This window comes from Sorex araneus, chromosome 3 (assembly GCF_027595985.1).
Source record: "Sorex araneus isolate mSorAra2 chromosome 3, mSorAra2.pri, whole genome shotgun sequence".
Taxonomy (NCBI): domain Eukaryota; kingdom Metazoa; phylum Chordata; class Mammalia; order Eulipotyphla; family Soricidae; genus Sorex; species Sorex araneus.
In genome coordinates this window covers 27,575,668-27,596,839 of record NC_073304.1, presented here as the reverse complement: position 1 = coordinate 27,596,839, position 21,172 = coordinate 27,575,668, and the positions used below count along the sequence as shown (strand labels likewise).

The following is a 21,172-nucleotide window of genomic DNA, read 5'->3' as shown; positions in this document are numbered from 1 at the left end:
GATAGAAGTAATAACCAGGGAAAATAGAATCTACAATAAAGTTAATATAGAATTCATTTGGGAACAGAAAGTAGCAATCTTTTAGAATACTATTTGGCTATGTGTACCTAAAGACTTCTAAATTAATAATGATTAAGGAATTGTAGCACTGTAGCACTGTCGTCCTGTTGTTCATCGATTTGCTAGAGCGGGCACCAGTAACTTCTCCATTGTGAGACTTGTTACTGTTTTTGGCATATCGAATATGAGCGGAATATGAGCGGAGTTTGCCAGGATCTGCTGTTCGGGTGAGATACTCTCGGTAATTTGCTGGGCTCTCCGAAAGGGACGGAGAAATCTTACCCGGGTTAGCCTTGTGCAAGGCAAACGCCTAGTTAATCAGGCAATTTCTTTCTTTCTTTCTTTCTTTCTTTTTTCTTTTTGTTTTTTTGGGTCACACCTGGCAATAATCAGAAGTTATTTCTGGCTCAGCACTCAGGAATTACTCCTGATGGTACTCAGGGGACAATATTGGATGCTGGGGATTGAACCCAGGTCAGCTGTGTGCAAGGCAAAAGCTGTACCCACTGTACTGTACTATTGCTGCGGCCTGGTAATTTATTTCTATGCCAGAAGTTTCCAAGCATATCTACCCCCATTTCAGAAACAAATCACTCACCATTCCCCTGAAAATCTACCTACTTTAAAAGAAAACCAGAAAGTGTCCCCCTTTTCTCAGAAAACAAAAAAAAATTAACAGAGCTATACTTTTAGAGATACAGATATATTTATCAACAAAGTACTTTACACATTTACATGGATCTTAGAAGAGAGGCAGAGAGAGTAAAGCCCTGCTTATAGCAATTCCAATTTCCTTGATTCAACTGCTCCCACCACAGCTAATATCAAGCTACCAATAATCTACCACTGCACAATTCCTTAATTACTGGCTCTGGTGCCAAGGCTCGCTGGCTCAAGGACACCGCCTCAAAAACACATCTAAAAGAACATACCACTCTGCAGAAGCTCGTGTTCTATTTTGAACATACGTATCTCTCCCTCTCTATCTCTCCACATTTTTCTAAATTTCTTTAAACAAAACTGTTTTGAGCTACATAGACACAAAAAGATATACTGTATCTCACCACATAACTATAGGTAGCACTTGTTTTTAAGTAGTACTGGCACAATATTTTTTTTACAAAACTTCATTTAATGGTAGCCCCCCCCCTTTTTTTTTTTTTTGCAAAAATGACCTGCATAAAATCTGTGACAATAATTCGGTGAAATGTAGTTAAAGCAAAATGGTAGTAACAATTATTTTATTTTTGAGTAGGAGGAGGCTGGGATTTTTTTTCCCTTTTTTGCTTTTCTATTATTTTCCAAGTCATTTTACAGTAAAAATTCTGCTGTAAAAATCATTAATACAGTTAAACACATTTATAATAGTTACATTTATAGTTTTATATAGTTATCACTTTTCACCATCATCAAAGAACCCAAGACCGTCCACCAATGTCCTTCTGTTTCTTCTTATCCATCTCTTAGTTCCTCTCTACAGTGAAAATTCTTTAAAACAATGCGCTATTAGTCTTTTGGGGTCGGAGTGATTAGTACAGCAGGTAGGGTGTTTGCCTTGCACGTGGCTGACCTGGGTTCAATCCTTGGGACCCCATATGGTCTCCTGAGCCTGCCTTGCGTTATCCCTGACAGGAGTAAGCCCAGGGCACAACCAAGTGTGGCCCCAAAACAAAACAACTGCTAATCTTTTGAAAAAATAAAATGAAGTCATCAACTTAAAGTTCTTTAAGAGCTGAAATTCTGCGGCAATAACATTTAAATGTAGGTCTAAGTCCCCTCTTGCATTATCTTTTATGCTACACCAGCCCAACCAAAGTAGAAAAAAACAAAAGGGAGAAGGACTGCAGGGTCAGAGAGGTAGTACAGCAGGTAGAACACTTGCTTTTCTCACGCCCAAGATCCCCAGCACACTACTATATGGTTCCCTGAACTGGTCAGGAGTGATTACTGCGTGCAGAGCGAAGAATAAGCCCGAACATAGCTGAGTATGAACCAATAACCAAAAAAAAAAGTCTGGGAGAGAAGAATATAAGACTGGGGAATCTCTGAACTCTAGTACTAATACTTCAAATGCCAGGTTATCTTTATAAAATAGTCAACAGATGCCCTAGACCCAAGTAAAAAATAGAATGAGACAGTCTGCAACTTGTTATAAATTCAAAATGAACAAAAGCATAATCCCCTCTGTTGCCTCAAAATGTAGGTTTGATTAACAGTTCACCGAAGAATTAATGAGAAAAAAAACAAAAATAGCATAAGTGTCCTATGATAGAATAAATAACAAAGTCATAATGTTAAACAATGCATGACATGGTGACAGAAAAATTTCAACATAGGGAAATGAAAAATGTAACAGTGTTATAAAACCATGACATGTCTATTAATATTAAAAACCAAAAATATATAGTGAAAGTTAACAGCAATTGCCTCTGGATTAAAATACTACTGATTTTTTTGTATTTTATCTACTATGTTTCTAAAAATAGATATTTTTAGAATATTCTTTATATAATTTTTTAGTCAACATGCAGGTAAAATTTAAATGGTGTCAAGCAACTAAAGAGATGCCTAGTCTCATTCTCAATCACAGAAGTGTATAATAAAATAAAATATTACTTTATATCCATCAAAGCAAGACTAAGCATATAGATAAGTCCAAATGTTGATGAGAATTTAAGAAAATGGGAGCCCTAAAACACTGAAAGTGAGAGTATCACTGTATTACTGTCATCCCACTGTTCATCGATTTGCTCGAGTGGTGCCAGTAACATCTCTATCTGTCCCTGTCACGTGCTAGTGTAGCCCAATGGCATATTGAGGGCTCTTTCAGGATAAGGGGAATGAGGACCGTCGTTTTTAATGTTTTTGACATATCGAGTACGCCACAGGTAGCTTGCCAGGCTCTACTGTGAAGTGGGAAAACAACATGTAAAATCTAGTTAAATAATACATGTGTGTGGATCATCAGCTACTCCCCTCTACAGAGAATCCTTAGCACAAGGCAAAAGGAGATATAGACGGAAATCTATAGCAGTACTATCAGCATTAGCAGTTTTCATGTCATCCAGGACTATTTTTGTAACCATTATATTAAAACAATTTTGAACAAAATTACTTTGTTCCCACTGCATAATAGTATCTTCACTGTGCACCTCCAATATAGCAGATACTGCATTACATACATTAAGTAATTTTCACACTTCATAAATATCCTAAAAGTCAGATATTATTAACCTCACTTCACAGATGTGAAAATAGATGCTATAAACTCAAGTCATTTGTCCAAAATCCCAAAATTCAAACCAAATTTCACCTTAATAAAGGCTTACTTTCACAACTAAGATATTTTCCTCAAAAGACAGTATTATGTGAAGTACCAAAATAAAGTAAAATAAACACAATTTTGAAGTAAAATGAATGTAATCATGTATTTGTGGTGGATGCTGTTAACAGGTTATTCAAAAAATATCACAAATCTTTCCTCCCTCTCTGCTTCTCACTTTAGATGCAAAAGAGACATATATGTAGAGGTAACCACATAACCAAATTTTGATAAATGTGACATTAGAAGTGACTTACTAAATGGAAGCCAGAGAGAGGTGCAACAGGTAAGTCATAGGTTCTATCCCTGGCACCTTATATGGTCCCCAGAGCCCACCAGGAGTGATCCCTGAGTGCAAAGCCACGAGTAAGCTCTGAGCACAGCCAGAATGATACAAAAATAAAAACAAACAAAAAGAAGTAATTTATTAAAAGTATTGGACTGGAGTGGGTAGGCCACGTGCCTTGTACACAGCCAACCCTGGTTTGATTCCCCTGTCCCTCTCAGAGAGACTGGCAAGCTACCGAGAGTATCCCGCCCGCACAGCGGAGCCTGCCAAGTTCCCCGTGGCATATTCAAATTCAGTAACAAGTCTCACAATGGAGATGTTACTAGTGCCTGCTCAAGCAAATTGGGAGACTGATCATATAGGGTGCCAGGGATTGAACCTGGGTTGGCCACATGCAAGACAAGTGTTCTACCTGCTGTACTATTGCTCTGACCCTTTGAAATCACAAAGATATCATCTCCAACACTGCTGATCTACTGAGCAACAGTAACAACTGCCTAATTCCAGACTTTTTGAAGAAAACCAAAGCTCTCTTTACTGAAGTCTAAGAGTTAGGTTTCAACTACCTAGAGTTGGATAAGACCCTTATACATAAGAGAAACTACCACAGCTTTAACTGTAATTTCCTGACCTATAACTAAAAACAAAATTACATGCTAGTCCTAAATTGGACAAAATTATACTTATCTTCTGATAAGGACTATTCATGGTTATCTGCTCAAAGAGCTCAAAGAGCTTCTAGGTGACTGAATTAAGGGAAATAAGAGAGAGAACAAGTCAGAGTTGTCCCACAAGGTAAGAGCCCAAACTAAAAATATTCACAAGCATATCATCTACAGGGCCACGCCTCCTAGAACAATAACCTGAATATTCAAAAATTGTTGATAAATACTTTAAAACATAAATACCATTAAAACTGCTGTCACCCCAAACGACAGATTTTTATGATTATGACAATGGGTTTGGCATATATAGAAAACTAACCTGTTTTTATCAAATATTTACAACAATATAATGTCATCTCTTTTTTCTGGGGCACCATACCCAGGCATGTTGGGGGTTACTCCCAATGCAGTGCTTGGTGAAGACAGTGCTGAGGAGCAAACTCTGGGTTCCAAATACAACGCATGTGTGCTCCAGCACTTTGAGATATCTCAAAGGCCCCTATTATCTTTTTTGTTTGTTTTTGAGCCACACCCAGTGATATTCTGGCTCAGTACCCAGAATCCTGACTGGGTTAAGGAAACCATATGGGAGGCAGGGAATTAAACCCAGGTAGGTAGGCCACATGCAAGGCAAGCACCTTATCTGATGTGCTATTTCTCTAGACCCCCATCATCTTTTTTTTTTAAGAAGATGTACACTTATTTGGAAACAAAGTCCCATGTGTTCAATTTTCAAATGGTTTAGAGTAAAAGAGAATATTTGTATATGTATACACATATATTATGTAGTATGATATATCAAGTTTATCATAATATATTTTAAATTACTGAATTATCAGTGGGTGGTGTACAAATATTCAACATTCTATTCTTTCAACATGCTTATACATTTGATTCATTTTGGGGGGTGGAGGGATGAGGATAGATTTGGGCCGTATCTGTCTATACTCAGGGTTTACTCCTGGCTTGACTCATGGATCACTTCTGGAAGTGCTCATGGAACCACATGTGGTGCTGGGGATTGAACCCAGGTTAGCTGCGTGGCAAACAAGCACTTTATCCACTGTACTATCTCTCCAGCCCTCTTATACATATGAAATGCTTCATAATAAGTCAGAATTGATGCTGACTTCTTGCTTGGGTATTATGCAGTAACTATGAAACATGTACCCATTGGGAGCTGGAGAGACCCATCAGATCTTCCAAGCACAGCCCGGAGTAATACTGAGTGCAGAGCCAGAAGTAACCTAGCTTCCAGGCACTGAGCCACGCCTACACTTCCAGCCACTTCTCCACTTCACACTACATGCTAAAAATCACTAGCTGTCCTCACCATACAAGCCCTTTTCAAAATGCAGCTACATGAACAAAGGAGGAAATGTTTTAAATCACTAATTTTAAGGATTTTTTTCATGCAACAATATATAACCAAAAAATAAAATTGAGAAAATGCACAGAAAGCAAACGGAAAGATTAAGTCTCACTGCTACTAACATTTTGACGTTCAATATACAATCAAGAAAGTACTCTGCTTCAAGCACAATATATAATATGCTTTTGCCATGAAAAAGGGTTAAAGGCAGTTGTTTTACTCTAACAAGAACTAGAAAAAAACATTAGCATTAATTCTACTTTTTATCCTTATTTTCACTTACCTGTCTTATTTTTTTTTTGTTTCTGGGCCACAACAGGTGATGATGGCCTACTTCAAACTCAGAGCTTACTCCTCAGTGCTCAAGGAACCATTAATGCCAGGATCAAACCCAGGCCTCCCAATATGCACTCATTCCACTGAGCATTATCTCCAGCCCCTACTTACCTGTCTTAAGGAAAGTGTCTGAAGATGGCTGGCCCACCAATATCCCAATTTATGGATGTGGATCAAGATCCTGGGTTACACATAAGCTGTTCTGGTCCTCTTCCCTGGAAGAAGGGGCTTAACCCCCAAATCTGAAATTTTTAAAGACAGAAAATGCTATAGTCATTCTTTCAATAACATAATTCAGTACCTCTAACTGAATGGGAATTGACAAAGTGGGTTTTGATTACATAGAAGTGAATGCATAGGTTTCACTGAATAATGCAGCAGTAGGTAATATGGATAAAGTCCCAGTTATTTCTTAACTAGTTATATGATCTTAGTAAAGTCACAAATTCCCTGTGATCTAATCCTTATCATGATATAGATTAGGGCATGGCATTAAAATTTGGGGTGAGGCACACAGCAATGTTGGTGAATATCAGTGTCAGCTTTTTACCCACGAGCCTCATCTTTAACGTAGGGCATCAGCCCGTATTCCCCCCAAACAAACAGGATCCCCAGTTTCACAATATATGAAACTGGTGCTACAATATAACTGTGCAATACCAAACACTGAAACAAACAGCATCAAAAACTTAAGACGGGTATAAGATCTGGGTTCCAAATACAGTTATCATTCTGCCTTATCAAAGATAAAAACTTTGAGACTTCTCAACTCATATATACTTTAAAAAAATTTATTGAAGAACTGTGATTTAAAAAGTTACTGATAGTTGAGTCCTAGGCAAATAATATTTCAATACCAATCCCACTACCAGTGTCAACTTCCTTCCACCAGAGTTCCCATATTCCTCCCTCACCCAATCCCCATCCCATCCCTGCCTGTCAAACTTGACAAACACATTACAACGTTTCAGTGGTAGCAGCTTACATCTAATGTTTTCAGCTTTGTGTTTTGGATACATGGCTATATCACTCATCACCAGATACATCTCTTTTAAAAGGTCAAGTGTTGGAGTTGGAGAGATGGTACAATAGACAGGTACCTGCCTTGTTTGCAGCCATGTTGACTATGACCCTCATTCAAATCCCTGGCACCATAACCTGGATTCAATGGTTCCCTGAGCATTGCCAGGAATCACTCCTTAGCTTAGAAGCAGAAACATTCTGTGAGCACTGCCTGGTGTGGCCCAATTCCCTCCTAAATATTCTTTTAAAATAGATTTTAAAAATAAAAGGTCGGGGCTGGAGCAATAGCACAGTGGGTAGGGCGTTTGTCTTGCACCCGGCCGACCCGGGTTCGATTCCCAGCATCCCATATGGTCCCCTGAGCAATGCCAGGGGTAATTCCTGAGTGCAGAGCCAGGAGTGACCCCTGTGCATCTCCAAGTGTGACCCAAAAAACAAACAAAAAAAATAAAATAAAATAAATATAAAAGGTCAAGTATGCATCAGATAATGGTTCTTAAAATCTAATCCCTGAAACAAAATAAGTCTACAACTACTAACAATGTTTACAAAAAGTTCCTATTTTTTTGGAATTACAATGGCTTCCTTTATAAGACAATGTAATAAATAGTAGCAGCTGTTTTTAAATATCCTAAAATGTGGAAAAAGCTATAATCCTTAAGGCTGAAGAAATAACAGCAGCATAGGGAACTTGCCTTGCATGCAGTTGACCTGGATTCAATCCCCAGCATTCCATATGGTCCCCTTAGCCCACCAAGAATCCCTAAGCAGAGAGCCAGGAGTAAGGCCTGAGCACTGCTGGATGTGGTCCAAAACCAAATGAAAGTTTTTAAAAGTAATTTTTTAAAAAGCTATAGTTCCAGGTAAATAATCAAAAATTCTTTTTAGAAATTCTTGTGTCAGGCATTGACAGGGTCAGAGGGATAGTATAGTGGGTAAGGCGCTTGCTTGCCTTGCATGAGGCAAACTGGGGTTTAATCCCAGGATCCCATATGGTTCCTCCCCATGCCCATCCCTCCCTCCCCAACCCCACCAGCACTTCCAGGAGTAATTGCTGAGCGCAGAGTAAGGGGTAATCCCTGAGTACCACCAGATATAGTCTCAAAACAAAGGAAAAAAAAAACAAATAAACTGCTGGTCTAGTTGGTGGAAAATTGCTAAGAGGGGTCTCCAAGCCTGCGTATCAGTGTTTGAAAACAATAAATAAATGCAAGGCTAAACAGCTTTAAAATATATACAAATATGGTAAACTTAAAAGGAAAAGAATGATAAATATCAGTCAATGGAAGTCAAGAATAAAAAATACAAACAATAATGGTAGCATTATTTTTATTTTTTTTCCTTTTTTCAGTTAAGATTTCCTTAAAATTCTGAACAAAATGATTAAATTCTGAACAAAACTGTAATTTGTTACAAATCAACAATTTTTGAACAAAACTACAACTTATTCGTGGCTTACTTAATAGCTGCATTCCTGGAAAATCCTATGACTATTAAAACTACGTTAAAAAATATTTTGGGTTTAAATGCAAAACAGGGTTAGTAACATATAAGTATAAACCAGTTTTTTATCCACAAGATCTGGGAAATGTTCCAAAACTCATGTAGTTGTCTCATACCTTATGGGATATACAGCATTCTTGGTTAACTAAATTCTGCTAACTGAATGCCAAAGCTATATCCATCCCACAAAAAATGCAATCTCAAAAGTACAAAACTTCTTACTATCCCCATTGAGAACAAGTGACTTCAAAAGTAGCTAAGTTCAGGCCCAAAGAGTTATTGCAGGAGGTAAAGCATTTGTGTGCAACTGTGGTGGCAACAACCCTGGTTTGATTCCCAACATTGCACCTGGTTCCCTAAGCACTGCCAGGAATCATTCCAGAGCAGGAGCCAGAAGTGGCCCAATACCACAGAGTCCCCTGGCAGTAGCTTAGAGGACCATATGCATTACCAGAGATCACAGAAAAGGAGCCTCCTCCTTCCTCATCCCTCCATAGCTCTCCTGGATGAAGCCCGAAAACCAAAAACATAAATGAATGAATGAATGAAGAGGCCAAATCCCAAGGCAGTTACTAGAGAAGCCCTGTTTACATGGCACCATGATATTTATGTAAAGATAAAGTCTAACAAAGTTCTAACTTTGAAGAAGGAGGAATCGGGGCTGGAGTGATAGCACAGCGGGTAGGGTGTTTGCCTTGCACTTGGCCGACTCGGGTTCGATTCCTGGCATCCCATATGGTCCCCTGAGCACGGCCAGGGGTAATCCCTGAGTGTAGAGCCAGGAATGACCCCTGAGCTGGGTGTGACCCAAAAAGCAAAAAAAAAAAAAAAAGAAAAAGAAAGAAAGAAAGAAAGAAAAAGAAAAAGAAAAGAAAAAGGAGGAATCTTCATGCTTCCTCATACAATTCTCGTGTGTATCTCATAATATTCAACCTAAATAATACATTAAATCAAAGGCCGGCAGTCTTTTTTTCTCTCAAGAGTTTAGAAGTGGGCCGGAGCGATAGCACAGCGGGTAGGGCGTTTGCTTTGCACGCGGCCGACCTGGGTTCGATCCCCGGCATCCCATATGGTCCCCCAAGCACTGCCAGGAGCAATTCCTGAGTGCAAAGCTAGGAGTAACCCCTGAACATCACTGGGTGTGACCCAAAAAGCAAAAAAAAAAAAAAAAAAAAAAAGAGTTTAGAAGTACCTGGGGTCAATCTTGATGCTGTTTAGTCCAGTGGTTGCTGGCCTTATGGCTCAAAGATTGCCTAGTGACCCAGTATTGTTCAGCCCAACAGTACTTGGGTCTATCAGGGCTACATGCAGCAAAGCCAGCAGTCTTTTCATTCATAATGATAAAATATTTAAGGGCACTGTTATTCTTTTTCTAAAATACATTCAGTGACCCACTGAAACATACTAATACTCAGTGTATTAGGGCACATAAATGACCTTTTTATGGAAATCCTCTAAGATAGAAGCCATTATGTGCATAAAATCAAACATTTACCAATAATAAACTATATATTTTGCTTTTTGGGTCATACCCGGCAATGCTCAGAGGTTATCCCTGGCTTTGCACTCAGGAATTACCCCTGTCAGTGCTTGGGGGACCATATGAAATGCTGGGAATCAAACCTGGTTAGCTGTGTGCAAGGCAAACACCTTACTCACTGTACTATCACTCCAGCCCCCTAAACTGTATTTATTTTAAACAAAAATTTCAAGACCTGGGAGCCAGAGAGATAGAACAGTAGGAAAGATGCTTGTCTTGCGAGCAGCTGACCTGGGTTCAATCCCTAGCATCCTATATTGTCTCCCAAACTGCCAGGAGTGATTCCTGAGTGCAGATCCCTGAGCATTATCCAAAAAAAAAATTTTTTTTTAAGACCTCCACATTCCGTTATGCAACTAACCCACATTTAAGTTAAAATCTAAGGCAAAATCTCTACTTTAAAGGCACCTTTTTCCTTTCTCATACGAAGTTACATTACTCTTTTCTGAAGTAAAACTCCATAACAAATTCCTTAACTGCTAAGAAACTACACACACTGTGCTGAATTTTTTGTGGAGTGTATAATAGAGTGTATACACAGTAGACCATGAAAGAATATACAACATTTGAATATCTTTAAAACACTACCATCAGGTTTAAGTACAATTTGTAGGGCACTTGCCTTGCATACAATTGACCCAGGTTCTATCCCAGCACCACATATGGTCCCCCGAACCCTGCCAGGAATAATTCCTGAATACATAGCCAGGTGTAAGCACCTAACACTGCTGGATGTGACCCAAAAACCAAATTTTAGTGTTTTAATTTAAAATTTAAAACAGTATCATAAATACAAAATTAAACAGTTCAATATTTTATTATATTAGAAACTGCAATTCTTTCTGAAAATTATCCAATTCAAGGTTAGTACATAGATTACATCTAGATTTAAATGTAACTTAAATTACCTGAAAGCCTTTAAATATATCATATATGCCAGATCTTTGGTGGAAATTTCAAATGCTGACTCACAAATCTTTTGACTCACATGTAACTGTTTGTTTTTGGAGGGTGGAGGTCAGGCCATATCAGTCATACTTCCTCCTGGATCTGCGCTCAGAAATCACTCCTGCTGGGCTCTGGGGACCATATTGGGTGCTGGGGATCAAATTTGCATCATCCACGTGCAAGGCAAGCACTCTATTCCCTGTACTATAGCTCCAGGCACACATGTAACTCTTTAAGAAAAGCAACTGTCAACGAATTACAGAACTAAAATATAATAGCTAATAAAATAGCATATAGGATATTATATATAATATATTATAATAAACTATATGCTGGTCTAAAGATTTGATGTATCACTGTTTCACTGTCATCCCATTGTTCATTGATTTGCTCGAGCGGGCGCCAGTAACATCTTCATTTGTCCCTGTCACGTGCTAGTGTAGCCCAATGGTGTCTGCTCACTCCAGTATCACGAAGAGCATGTTGTTGTTACTGCTTTTGGCATATTAAATATGTCACTGGTAGCTTGCCAGGCTCTGCCATGAGGAAAAAAATAATATAAAATAAAAATAAAGAGGTCACACAGCTGCAAATGTGGCCACGCACTCCAAGAAAAATTGTGTCGCTCTCTTCTGGGAGCTCTGTTTTATATCTCTGGATCTTGTTGATGAGATTACATGGCGGGGGGCGGGGAGGAGTTTGTGGATGTGACTGCCAAGCTACTGGAAAACTGGGGATCTGAGTGGAGGAGGCCCAGTCCCTATCCGAGCAGGCTTAGAGATCTCAGCCACGGGTCCCACATACCTGGGTTCCCTCCCCGCCCCAAGCAGAGCCCCGACAGCCAAAAACCTCCAGAACCTCCAAAAGATTTATATATAACTATAATCCCATTTCGCTAGCACAAAGAAACACTAATAGAGAAGGGTTATAATTCCAGCTTTAAGAATGAAAACACATGGCTCTGAAAATGTAAAAAAGGTTCCAGTCAAGAAAACTCTATATAAATAAATGTATCAAATATATAAATAGTGCGTAAAACTGGCTCAAAAACATAGATGTCTCCCATGTAGTGAGAGTGGCATAAATGCAAAATGGTACACTGTTCTGAAGCAATAGCTCCTGAACTAGAAATAGGCAGAGGCAACTGAGAGTTTGGCCTCCATGGGGTACAAGGACTAAAAGCGTCCATATTAAGACAAAAGACCTATCAGAGCTAAACCTGAGCTAGGACTGATTATCTCACAAAGAAAAACTGCTTTCCAAGTCTACCTGGGTCGATTGTCTATAGGATACAATTCCTAGAAAGACCTCAAGGCTGCAGAACACTGTTTTAAAACCATGAAAGAAATGTGCTCACTCTGTGATTGAATCTATCCAGTATCTCTTGCAGATATTATTTGCACTATCACCTTTATTTAATCTCTAAGAGGCAGGAACTCTATGTCTGGTTCTAGAACTGGGGTCCAGAGGTGAGTATAAAACTATTATCCATAACAAACAAAACAAAAAACCAACTATCCAAAAAGGGAAGTGAATATAAAGGGACAGAAAATTAGTCAAGACCATTAAAACTGCTATTACATTATAAGTAACATTCCATTCTTCATTTCCTAATTGTATAACTATTTAGGAATGTTTCCAGGTAAGAGATGTAGTTCAGTGTATGAGACACTGCTTTTTATCCCTGGCACTGCAAAAACAAAGTTTCCAATGTTTCCTCACACCCATCAGAACAAAATAAATCCTCTACTGCTTATAGCAGATTTGGGTAACATTCAGCCCTTGGGCTACATAAGGCCCCTGGAAATCATGTGGTCAGGCCTGGTTCAGTGTTGGTCTGCACTGGCCCAACTCCCTGTATTGTATTGTATGGCTCATGGAAGTTATAAATATCCAGTGGGCCGGGGCCAGAGCGATAGCACAGCGGGTAGGGCGTTTGCCTTGCACGTGGCCGACCCGGGTTCAATCCCCGGCATCCCATATGGTCCCCCAAGCACCACCAGGAGTAATTCCTGAGTGCAAAGCCAGGAGTAACCCCTGAGCATCGCTGGGTGTGACCCAAAAAGCAAAAAAAAAAAAAAAAAAAAAAAAATCCAGTGGGCCCTTGGCTCCACTGACTTAAGATAATCTGAAAGACTAACATTATTTTCTGGGTTGGGAGGGCTTTGAGGGGGGCACTATGAGGGTAGTATTAGGGAATATGATAACATTGGTTTGTTCTTTCCGTCTTGCCACAGGGAACTTAGGTTTACTGGGTTACTCCCATCACAGTGCTTCCATTCCTGTGTTTACTTGTAACTTCTTTCTTTGTGCTCTGACGACTTGTAAATATTTTTTCTCTCTTCTCCTTAGGTCCTTTGCATAGTTAATTCAAAGCAATGTCCTTTTTTGTATAGGCACAAGAAGACAGTTAATGCTATGCTTTTGTAACTTGGGAGTTAATTGACTCTAGATATTACCTCCGGGGCATCTGTTTTCTTGATCTATGCCTCAATTACCCTTTCTTCCTAGCACCCCCAAAGCAGGGTCCCAACAAGGGACTGGATGGACCCAGGGCAAGCTGTGAGCTATGTACTAGCCTGGCATCGGAATGGGCCTGGCCAAAGGGCCATAATGCTTAACTATAAGTTAAGAGCATGGTCATGAACAAATGCTATCATGTTCCATAAGTAATAACTAGATTTGGACTCTGCTAGGGTTAGGAATGATTAATCCGGCCTGAGCACTGTCGTCTGAATCTGTGGTGAGATGTCCCCAGGAGAGTCACCCTACAAGCTCAATGTATCTCTTACCGTGTTCATACAAAATAACTAATATTAAGAAGAATTAAGATGTTAATTAAGTTATTGGACTAAGGAGAGCAGAAACACCCTTAAGTGGTATTTTGCCCTTGAGCAGAAGGGCTTTTGATATGTTGTGGCGGGGTGTGGTGGCTACCCCCAATGTGGAGAGTTGGAGAGAGACTAGAGAGAGACGAGGGCAGCAAGATGGAGTGCAGAGAGACTAGCAAGGGAGAGAGAGGCAGAAGGATGCAGGGGAAGAATTCAGGAGCAGGTGCTCGGAGAGACAAGAGATGAGGCTGTGAGATGGAGTGTGGAGAGATGAACGGGAGAGTAGGAGGAAACAGGAATGAAGGGTAGTGTAAGACTAGAATGGAGAGCTTACTGAGACTGGAACAGGCGCATGGGGAGAATGGAATAAATGGCAACTGACCATCAACCAGCTTGGCCCTTGTTTCCTCCTTCATCCACCCATAGCCTGGGCTGCCCTGATAGGGGAGTGGCCCAAGTCCACTGAATCCAAGTGACAAGAGGGAGAGCTTCCGGAGCTTTCCCTAGCCGCCCCAGTGATTATACACTAGGAACATTTGAATTTAGACCAGACATTTGACAAGTAGTGCTCTGCACTATTCCTCCAGGCCTAACACTCCAGAACCTAACACCACTCTTTTTTTTTTTTTTCATTTTGGGTCACACTGGATGATGCACAGGGGTTACTCCTGGCTCTGCACTCAGGAATTACCCATGTCGGTGCTCAGGGGACCATAGGGGATGCTGGGAATCGAACCTGGGTCGGCCACGTGCAATGCAAATGCCCTACCTGCTCCAGCCCCCTAACAAAACTCTTAAACTTCTACATTTCCAACAAATCATTAATCATGATGATCTGAAAAGATTTTAACACAATGTTATAAACACTTTCTAACTAGAAACTTGACAACTCCCAAACTAAACATTTTCTATGTTAAACCAGATTTTCTGGTTTAAAGAAGCATCTTTATAGCTAAATGTACCATGTCAAAGCAAACTTTAAGTACTACAGGATCTCTCAATTTTAGTCCTTCCTATTATCAACCAGACACAGGGCTTTCCTACACTAGGAAGGGAGTGGTTTCCAGTTTTAAGAGTACACAATTATAAAGTTCTGAAAATAAAAATAGTCTCTATAAAAAAAGAACTTAGAATAGAAAAATGAATTTTAGTAAAATAAGCAAGTGCTTAAATTCGGGATCTGCTTCTGTCACAAACTAGCTGTGTGACTCTAGCCTAGGCTGGGTCCAGACAACAGATGGGACCCACTCAGGATGGGTCACTTTCCTCTGCATGTGGCCAACCCGCACTGGATTCCCAACCTCACATACCCTGAACCTGCCAGGAGTTATCCCTGAGTGCAGAACCAGGAGTAAGTCTTGGCCAGGTGTGGCTCTAAAAAACAAAAGAAAAGAAAATGAAATCGCCTAGGCTTCAAGTTGTTTATCTATGAAACATGAACACTTCAAATCTCTTTGATTCTATTCATTCTAACAATGTAACATTCTTTTAAACATATGATAGGAATGCTTGCTAAATGTAGACATATTCAACTTTTCTAGTATTTTCAAGAGCTTCAAAGATCTTTACAAATGCTAAGGATACTTACCTACCACTTTCTCAAAAAATGTCAAACAGGGGCTGGAGCGATAGCACAGCAGACAGGGCATTTGCCTTGCACACAGCCAACCAGGGTTTGATTCCCATTATCCCATATGGTCTCCCGACCATCGCCAGGGAGTAATTCCTGAGTGCAAGAGCCAGGAGTAACCCACATGCATAGCCGGGTGTGATCCCCCCCAAAAAAAAAGTCAAACAGGAATTTTAACAGTACATTTTGTGATTCAATAAAAAAAGAAAATTAACTACTTTTAAAAAAATCAGTGATTCAATTAAAAAGAACATAAATGTTTTAAAAGGACGATTTGTTGATAGTCTTACTAAATCCCAGTGTATATTCATGTATGAATACATATAAAAGGCATATATTTGATTTGAGACCACAGCCAACAATGTACTAGCCCCACTCCCCAGTTGATTGAGGGTTGCTCCTGAAGGTACTCAAACAGGGGACCATGTAGTGGCAGAAACAGAACCCAGGACTTCCACATGTAAAGCATATGTTCTATCTACCTTTGAACAATCTACCCTGCCCCAAGAATACTTTAAATATAGCAATTCATTTCCTAGGTGCCAAGGACGTGATGGCATACTGGCACCAATTAAATAAAGTTCATCTGATATACTTTATTTACAGAATATAATAAATATATTCTGAGACTGAAAAACATCTGCAGTCATAAGGGCTTGGAGATGACTCACAGGCCAAAGTGCCTGACTTGTAAGCATGAGACTATCATGAGTGCAATCCTGGATGCACAATATGCATAAAGTGTAATCTGGCATTTCTATGTTTTTGTTTTGTTTCGTTTTGCTTGGGAGCCAAACTGGCGGTGCTCAGGACTTACTCCTGGCTCTGGCTCTGCACTTAGGGATCATTCCTTGCAGGACTAAGAAGACCACAGGTGGTACTGGGGATCAAACCTGGGTCAATTACATGCAAGGCTAGCACCCTACATACTATACCCATACTCTGCCCATGATCTAACAGTTCTGCTGTCTATGTCTAAGAGCAGTGGTATCTGTTGTGTGTGGTTTTTTTTTTGGGGGGGGAGGGAAGGGGCGCACACCTGGCAGTGCTCAAGGCTTACTCCTCTGCGCTCAGAGACTGCTCCTCGAAATGCTCAGGGGGCCATATGAGATGCCAGAGATCAAACCCAGGTCAGACACACGCAACCCAACCTGCTGCACTATCGCTTTGGCCTTGAGCAGTGGTGCCTGCGATTCCCAGTCCCACAAGCAATTTCGAGTCATACTATATCTAAAAGGTCCAACTCCTGGTAAGCATAGCAATTAAAAGATGTGCAAGTACCACAACCAGAACTGTGAATCTCAACAAGTATATGTATTAGCACCGCAATTAAATGAGTGCAATCCTCAGCAGCATGTGTACAAATACACAAACACGATGCATGATACCATCCATGAGCAACAAAACTATATGGGCAAGCACCACAATCAACATGTGCATGATCCACATTTGACACTATCAACTGAGAAAAAGGGACAGAGGTGAAAAACACATATAGCCATGCACATACAGCCATGTAACCATCACTAACTACAACAAGGTAGCACTGTAGCACTGTCAAGGTAAAGGAAACAAACAGAAAATACAGAATACCACCCCCAAAAAAATTTCCTCATGCATTCTGTACCAAACTGTTTCCCTGCTCCCTAGCAACCACTGTACTTTTATACCAGTCCCTATACTTTTTCTTTTACTAAAATATCTAAAAGTAGAATCATATAGGATGTGGTGTTTTGGGGGGAGGAATGGCAAGGGGGGGGTGTGGTATTGGGCAACACCCAGGAGTGCTCAGGGTTAACTCCCGGATTTGAGCTCAGGGATCATTCCTGGTGGGCGTGGGGGACCATACAGGATGCTAGCGATCGACCTGGGTCAGCCGTGTACAAGGCAAATCACTCCAGCCCTGTATATGGTCTTTTGAGTCTGTCTTCATTCATTTAGCATGAAGCATTTGCTATCCGTGCACATTTATGCTTATATTGCCAAATAGTTTACTTTATGGTATGAATGTCAATTCACCAGTTGAAGTATATTTCAGTTTGGGACGGTTATAACATAAGCATATAGCTCTCTGAATGACTCCAAGCTATCATTTCACGAGTATATACCTACAAATGCACCATTAGATCATTACAGTAAGATCATTGTTATTATTATATAGTAAGTTTTCACTTATTATTCTATTTATTTATTTATTTATTTATTTGCTTTTGGGGTCATACCTGGTGATGCATAGGGGTTACTCCTGGCTTTGCACTCAGGAATTACTCTTGGCGATGCTCAGGGGACCATATGGGATGCTGGGAATCGAACCCAGGTTGGCCGTGTGCAAGGCAAATGCCCTACCCATTGTGCTATCACTCCAGCCCCCAAGTTTTCACTTCTTAATGTGATCAAACGTTTTTGGAAATTGTAACTTCAAGCAAATATCACAAATGCAATTTTATCATAAGCTAATTGTTCAGGGGGGTTTTGTTTGTTTTGGTTTTTTGGTCTGTCTGATATTTTTTTGTTTGGGAACCACCCTGGCAGTACTCAAGGATCACTTCTGCAGCCTGGGGATTCAAACAGGGTCAGCCACAAGCAAGGCAAGCATCCTACCTACTATACAATTTCTCTGGCCCCTACCACAGGCTAATTGATATAAACAAGAGTTAAGTATTTAAACAAGATGAGATTTCTTTTTTTTATTAATTTTTATTTTTTTCTATTTTTTAATTAGTGAGTCACAGTGAGGGTACAGTTACAGATACACATATTTTCGTGCTTGTTTTTCCCTCATGCAATGTCTAAGAGCCCATCCCTCCACCAGTGTCCATTCTCCACCACCCATGAACCCAGTATCCCTCCCACCCCCAGTCCCATCCCCCCACCCCAAAAACATCATCAAACTTTGAAAGACAAAAACCCAATTCTAATATTAAACAATATATTTTTTTTTTGCTTTTTGGGTCACACCCAGCGATGCTCAGGGGTTACTCCTGGCTTTGCACTCAGGAATTACTCCTGGCGGTGCTTGGGGGACCATATGGGATGCCGGGGATCGAACCCGAGTCGGCCGCATGCAAGGCAAACGACCTACCCGCTGTGCTATCGCTCCGGCCCCTCTAATATTAAACAATATTGTGTATCGATTCACAATTCATTTATTCCAGTTCAGAGTCTCAGGTGGCCACAAATGATCCCAGCAGCTCAGGGGACATAGCAGGATTCACGATGCCCTTTTATTACAAATCAGGAGCATGCACAAACATACACACACAAAAAAAAATTATTAAAGATACCAGCAAAACTGGGCTGGAGTGATAGCACAGCGGTTGGGCTTTCGCCTTTCACTCGGCTAACCCGTATTCGATTCCTCCGCCTGCTCTCGGAGAGCCCGGCAAGCTACTGAGAGTATGGAGCCCGCACGGCAGAGCCTGGCAAGCTACCTGTGAGTATTGAATGTGCCAAAAACAGTAATAAGTCTCTCAATGAGAGACGTTATTGGTGCCCGCTCGAACAAATCGATGGGCAACGGGATGACAGTGACAGTGACAGTGACCAGTTAAACTAACCTGCACAACTCTGGAATGCAAAAAGAAACCAAACCACAAAAAGAAAATCCACCAGTATTGGAATACCTGCAAACTCCATTCTTCAGACAGTGGTCCCAGCCAGAAATTAATTTCCCCCTTTTATCTATGTTTATAATAAAAGAATATTGAAACAAATACCATTATCCAACTATCTGCTTTGCATAAGAACCTAACAAATTGTTTTCTAAAAAGACCAAACAATTAATTCAGAAGTTTTAAGAAAAATAAGTTTAGATATTATGTTAAAAATTTCATAGCAAGATAATAAATAGACACAAATATTTATAACAGGCATTTTCCTGTGTCCTGTGTATAGAAAATGGAATTAACAAAGGAAGCTGATTTGGCAAATATTTATATTTACCAAATACACAAGGATTTTTTAAGACTTTAAAAAGTTATATGTTATATGTGGGGGGATAGCCTGAGGAAGGACATGCTGGTTGAGGTTGTGAAGTTGGCACACTGTTATGTAAAAAACCTATCATTAACAGAATTGTAAACCACAATGCTAAAATTTTAAAAATTAAAATAATAAAAATTAAAAAGAAATTTAAGAGTTGATGAGATAGTACAGCCGGTAGGGTACTTGCCTAGCATGCAGCCAACCCAGGTTCAATCCTGGTACCCCAGTCCTTCCAGGAGTGATCCCTGAGCACAGAACCAAGAGTAAGCCATGAGAACTGCCAGGTGGAGACCCCAAAACAAAAAATAAAATTTTAAATACTACCACCAAAAACTTAAAACTCATGTTGGATGAGGAATAGAACTCAAATACTAAGAGTACAAACCTCGTAAGTGCAAGGTCTTAAATTCAACCCCCCTCCCCATCCCCATACCCTGTACTCCTGGGTGCAACCCTGGTGAATTCCTGAGCACCACTAGAGTAGCTGTGTACCCACAGAAACACTGGGTATGGTCTGTATAAATAAAATGCAATAAAAAATAAAAAGTCTAAAACAGGAAAATATCTCAAAATTCTGGCATACATACAGTACGTTCATAGGACCTTAAGTTTGATCCCCACATGGCCCGTCAGCACTGCTAGTATATTACCTGGTGATTCCCTGCAAAGATACACCTAAGTAGTACTACATCATCAGACTCTATCACTGAATTGGCCCTATCACAACTGCTAGAACTAGAACTACAGTAAAGAAGGTAGGGCAGTTGCCTTGCATATGGGCATCCCCAGCACCCAATAGTCCCTCAAGAAGTAATTCCTGACACAGAGCAGGAATAATCCCTGAGCACTGCTGGATGTGCCACCACCACCCCCGCCCCCGCAAATAAAAACAAATAAAATCCACAACTTCGAAGTCAAGTATCATAAGGAGTAGTACCCAAGCACTGTTAAAGAGGCTCCCAAAAAAAAGTTTTGTGTTTGTTTCTGAGTCACACCTGAAGGTGCTCAAGTTTTACTCCTGGTTCTGTACTTAGGGATCACTCATGGAGCCTAGGAAACCATAAGTGCTAGTGATCAAACCCAGGTTGGCCATATGCAAGGGAAGTGCCTTACCACTGAGTCACATCCCTGACCTCACTTTCTATTTTATCCATTTAGATTTCACAGTTCATCCACAGTCGTTTTACATTTCCTAATTTAACTTCTCCCATGTCTCTCTTCTTGAGTTTCTGAACAAGACTACAGTTAATCTTCTCCAAACTGTTACCAAACAGTAACATCAATACCGAAGAAAAATTACACATTTATGTATACAGGTTTTTGTCATAAATGCAGCAAAGCTAATAACTTCAACTACAGCAATATTACTCTAAAAGCTCCCTATACTTGCTGTTTTATATAGTTTCTTCAACCTTAAACATCTAACCTCTCCTCTTTTCTATATCTCCACCCCTCTTGAAATTTTTTTATTTGCTCACCATGATTTATAAAACTGCTGATAAAGTTTCACGATGGGACTGGAGCAATAGTACAATAGACAGGACACTTGCCTTGCACACAAGAGACCCAGGATAGATTCCCAACATCCCATATTGTCCCCAGAGCCCTGCCAGGAGTGATCTCTAATCACAGAGCCAGGAATAAGCCCTGAGCACTGTCAGGTATAGCA

General features: G+C 40.1%; 1 protein-coding gene across 7 annotated transcripts in view; it reads right to left on the bottom strand.

The window, feature by feature from the left end:
- NUMB (NUMB endocytic adaptor protein) overlaps positions 1 to 21,172 on the bottom strand; it is a 147,248-nt gene that overhangs the window by 102,031 nt on the left and 24,045 nt on the right. For all 7 annotated transcript variants that reach the window (XM_004612293.2, XM_055130737.1, XM_055130739.1 and 4 more), the window contains exon 2: positions 6,156 to 6,286. The gene's annotated coding sequence lies outside the window, so the exon portion shown is untranslated. The remainder of the gene's footprint in view (positions 1 to 6,155; positions 6,287 to 21,172) is intronic.